The following is a 4,991-nucleotide window of genomic DNA, read 5'->3' on the forward strand; positions in this document are numbered from 1 at the left end:
GTTTGAAGTGCAGTCAAGGTGTTATTGGCATCTGAAGACCAGGATGCCAGCGATGACCAGCTCCCTACAACTCTGGTTTTAAACCTTTTCCTGGACGTAAAGGTAATTTGAATCTTTTCTTGACGATTGTAAGAACGATAAGTGTTATGTCTTGTCTCGCGTCGCGTGTTGTGTTATGTGTGTTGTTTTTGGCCTCAACTGTTTATACTATCGTCAAATGTATATTTCCTCGCTTTGCAATTTGTATATATCATCTGAGAAATTTACATACATTGGTACCGTACATTCATTTGTTCAACATCACATGTAAGATAAGACATGATAAACAATAATACGCAACAATACTCAGTTTGCGGCTGCCGTTCTCCATCCTCGGTCACGACCAGGCATGAAATTTCTCACTCACGTGATCGGATTCCTCGGATTTATCCACCTCCGCGATCATGCTTTTTCACTGCATGGGATGAAAAATAAAAGTCTCTCACTCCAGCGCTCGCGATAATTCTCTTTCTCTCCAGGCACAACTCACGGACAAACAACAAAGCATCAAATTTTTCACTCCGTGTCCGAGTCACATAACGTCTCCTCCGATGCACAAGATAACTTTTTTGACGTTTAGTACTGCCGTGTTTACATTATTTGTTCTTGTTTTCATGGCCATCTAGATAACATGGAACTGCTCAGACGTCAACCGGGTGAAAACGTGGGTTGGTACAGACTTATGCCGTTTTTCTTTATCAACTGATTTAACTGATCAGATCACAGTTTCAACTTCAACCCGACTTCGGGTTCGCTTGTAATAAAGTTTATTAGTTCATTTTCCGCCAATCCAGTTCCAACCCAGGTTAAAGAAGAAAAACGGCATTAGCAACCATTTTCTCCTGCGTCAACAAACGATTTGTGAGTGAGCACTAGTTGGAGAGAGCATACTTTTATCACGTCAAGTAACCGGAGTGAGAGCCTTTTCAATCGGATATATATGGGTGCAAGGAAAATATCATAGGCTGCTTTATCCGGATAATATCGCTGTGTGATATATCGTTACTCGCGTGAGTGAGGGAAACATTTGATGCCTGGTCACGACCAATGCTCACCAGGTCACACTCCACCTGGTCCACCCATCGTGCTCTCTGTGCTCCAAGCCTTCTTGTGTCAACCAGATAAGCAACGAACATCAACTATGCAAGGTTGTTATCCGGCATTCTTGCAACATGCCCTGCCCACCGATGTAGGTCAGTTAGGTGCAATGCTCATCGATGCGCTGCAATGCATTGCTGAGTGTTGAATTTCAGGTCGTTTATTTTATGCTTTCGGGTTAGCTTCTCACGCAAGCCTTCTCGGCAAGCCTCGTTGGATAAATGTAAGACTCGTGCTGAAAAAATCAACTTTTTGCAACTCGTTACATAATTAACTATTGTCCACTCAAGTGGTTTTCGAATAGACTGTGGGATACAAGGATGGTTCTTCGCGGTAGGCAATAATGATAATTTATATGTGCAGGCACAGCACAGCCTTTCAGGGGGATTTCAGTGAATGCAAGTAGTTTGAGGTTTTTTTTATAGGGTTTGAAGTCCTTTCAGAGGCATTTCCAGGGGTTTAAGGGACGTTTCAGAAGGACTGATGGACATCCAGGGCCGTACCTGAAACTCTATAAAATACCTCTGAAATCCTAAGTCCAAACCATTTTAAAACCCTCCGGCGATTACCTAAAACCGCAGACAGATGTTCTAGCTCGAACAAATTTATTCAAATTTTCTATGTAAATTTTCACTAACGACACCTACGCAACACAGTTGACAGTTTGAGAAACCACGTGCTTCCAGTCGCTTATTTACTACCCAATTCACCACCCACCAAGAAATAAAATCAAAACAAACACTGTCAAAATCATTCCTACATTTGCGTCACATTCACAAAAAATTTTCCAATGCGAGTGAAGTTCATCCAAATGCAGTTTTATTTAAGCAAATCTATGTAAAATAAAAGTAATAATGTGAAAAATAGTTTACAAGAGTCCTGCGCTACTTTGTGCAAAAGATTTTAGACATTAAATAAAAGTCATTTACTCTGCACAAATTATGTGGACACATTATTAGCGTGCAACACGTGCAGTCTTTTGCCGCCATCCGGCTGGAAAACGACCGTGGGGACAGTTGTTGGTCGCAACGCACATGTGAGGCAGCGATTGAATATGAACATCGCTAACGCCATCTGTTCATTGATTGCCACTTGGCAATTTGTGGCGGGCATGTTTTTACACAAGCTGCTGAGTCAAACTTGAACGTCTGTTTGCGCTTAAAACTCTTCTGAAACTCCTCTGAGCTACCCTCTGAGACCCCTTAAACGTCCTTGAGACCACCCTGAAGTTGATCTGAGCCTCCTCAGGCCCTCTGAGACACCGAGACCCCATGATACTTCCTGAAATTCCCTGAAATCCCTCTCCCATTGTAATACCCCTAAAACCCTCCTGAAACTCTCCAGAATCCTCCTGAGAACCCCCTGAATCTTCCTGAGACTCCCCAAACACCTCAAAGATCACATGAAACCACCTGAAACGCCTTTGAGATCTTCTGAAATATCCCTGAAAACCCTCCAATCCTAATGAGAACCCATAAAACGCCGCAGAGACTCCCTCAAACAGACAGAACTAACGAGAGAAACTTCATAATAAATCCCGAGAAAGATTAATACATCTGAGAAAAACTTTAGGCAGTAATCTTGGGTGGAAATATAAGGCGAATTTAATAAACAACATTGGAAATCTTTGAGAGAAATTTCCGGAGGAACTACAGGCTAAATTCAGCGAATATAAACTCGAAAAATGCTTTGGTACAACTCCTTGGAAGAAGTTTTGTTGGAGTAACACAACATTCTCGGGAGAATCTGTTAGAATGTTTTCCCGGAAAACCACAAAGAGAAATACCCGAAGGAACTTTGAGAGAATTTTGTTGGGGTCGCTGAAAGAAATCTCCTGAGAACTCCTGAAAGAAATCCAGGGAAGTGCTCTTGTAGAAACCTCGCAAATAATTGCAGAAACCCTATAGAAGGAGTTCTGGTAGAAATCCTAGGAACAACTCGCAGAAGTCCCGGAAGAACAACCGAAGTGGTGATGCAGGCTATGGAGATGCTGAAGGATCGCGAAAACTATTCAACCTGGGCATTTGTGATGAGGATGATTTTGATTCGAGAAGAAAGTTGGAGTGCGGTTGAACCGGTGGCGGTGGAAGGCAAAATCGTACCAAATAACGTCAAGATGCGACCGCTGGCGACGATCTGTCTCAGCCTTGAAAGTTTCAACTACAGTCTGGTCTAGAATGTAGTGGATGCAGCAGATGCATAGAAGAAGTTAGCGGCAGCGTTTCAAAATACATCAGGGCTGAAGCGGAAGATCAGCAGTTCGAGTGTGTTGGAATACGTCAACGAACTGAAGAGTACATGAGTACCTCCCACAAGCTTGCTTCGATTGGGTTCAAGATAGACGACTTGTGGTTGGTGGCGTTATTGCTGTTGGGACTTCCAAATCATTACGAACTGATTGATGATCATGGGATTGGAAGCCTTGGGATATAACCTGACCTCAGATTCGGTAAAAGCCAAGATCCTACACGATGTGAAATTTGAAAGAGAGTCTACAAGTGGCAATGTCGCTAACGACGGGGCGTTGTATACGCGAACGCAATTCCAAGTAAGTTGAAGACACAAGTGAGGAAGAAGACTGAGAAGACGTACTTCAATTGCGGAAAGACCGGTCATTTCGTAGTCAAGTGTCCGGAGAAGTTTTCAAGTAAAGCGAAACCGAAGTCGAACGAATTGTGTAGTATTTTTTGCGATTGGTGATGTTCAAAGTGAAGCGTGATGACTCGGGTGCGACGTGTCGCATATTGCCAGGCCGAATCAGAAGTTCACTGAAGAAACTCCTATGCAACATGCCGTTGGGTCCGCAAATAATGGATCGGAGCATGAAGAAATTGGAAAAAGGTACGGTTGACATGCAGAATCCAGCAGGTACGATTGAAGTCCATGATGTGCTGAAGATTTGGCAACTAACCTGTTGTCCGTAAGTGCGATCTGCAAGCGTTTGGCATACCATGATCTTCACAGCGGATAAATGCGAACTTTTGAACGAGGATGGTGAACTGGTCGTTTCTGGTAGCGAAGAAGGCGACCTGTACCGAGTGAACCTGCCAATGTGAATTTCTCTGGCAAACGGAATCCAGCTTTGGCATAGAAGGATGGCGCACTTAAATGAGGCAAGTTTGAAGCAACTCAAGGACGTTACGGACGGTGTAGATTTCCAAGGTAGACGACTGTACAGCATGTTTGATGGGTAAGCGAGGGTAAGCATTCCCGAAAAGTGATTCCAGGGCATCGGACCTCCTGGAGTTAGTGTATTCCGATATATGTAATAGGTAGTACGCAGATCTCAAGAAATTTCTTGGACTATCTCGATGCGTGGAAAATTCAGGCAAGGAATCGCTCAAGAAATGATAAAGCGTCGCTTTATTCTGGATCCTAGTACGGAGCTGAACCGGAACGTCAAATCAAATGGGGCTTGCTGTGTTAAATTTTTTGACCATTCCGGTCACGGAAAAAATAATGCACTGAACGAAAATTACTTGGGCGATTCCGTTTGAAGTGCATACCTAGCATAAACCAGTAAAAGTCTTTTCCTTCAATATTTTATCACGCAAAAAACGATATTGTTTTATTCGTTCACCGAGAAATATCAACAAAAAAGATATATACTAATTAACGGTGATTAAACTCAACAAGATATTTTATCACGTTTGTGGATGACGCTAGCAAGAAAGTGGCCGTATATGAAGGCAATAAGCGAGGTATTGGCAGCGAGTGTTGCGATTCACATACCGAAGCTCAAACGTAGGAACGCGGTAGGAAGGACGTGTGCTGGCTACTGTGAAGACACCAAAGAGTATCGAGTGTACTGTCCAGAAAGCAGCAAGTTCGAGATCAGCCACGAAATGATAGTG

Source organism: Aedes albopictus, chromosome 3, assembly GCF_035046485.1.
Source record: "Aedes albopictus strain Foshan chromosome 3, AalbF5, whole genome shotgun sequence".
NCBI lineage: Eukaryota > Metazoa > Arthropoda > Insecta > Diptera > Culicidae > Aedes > Aedes albopictus.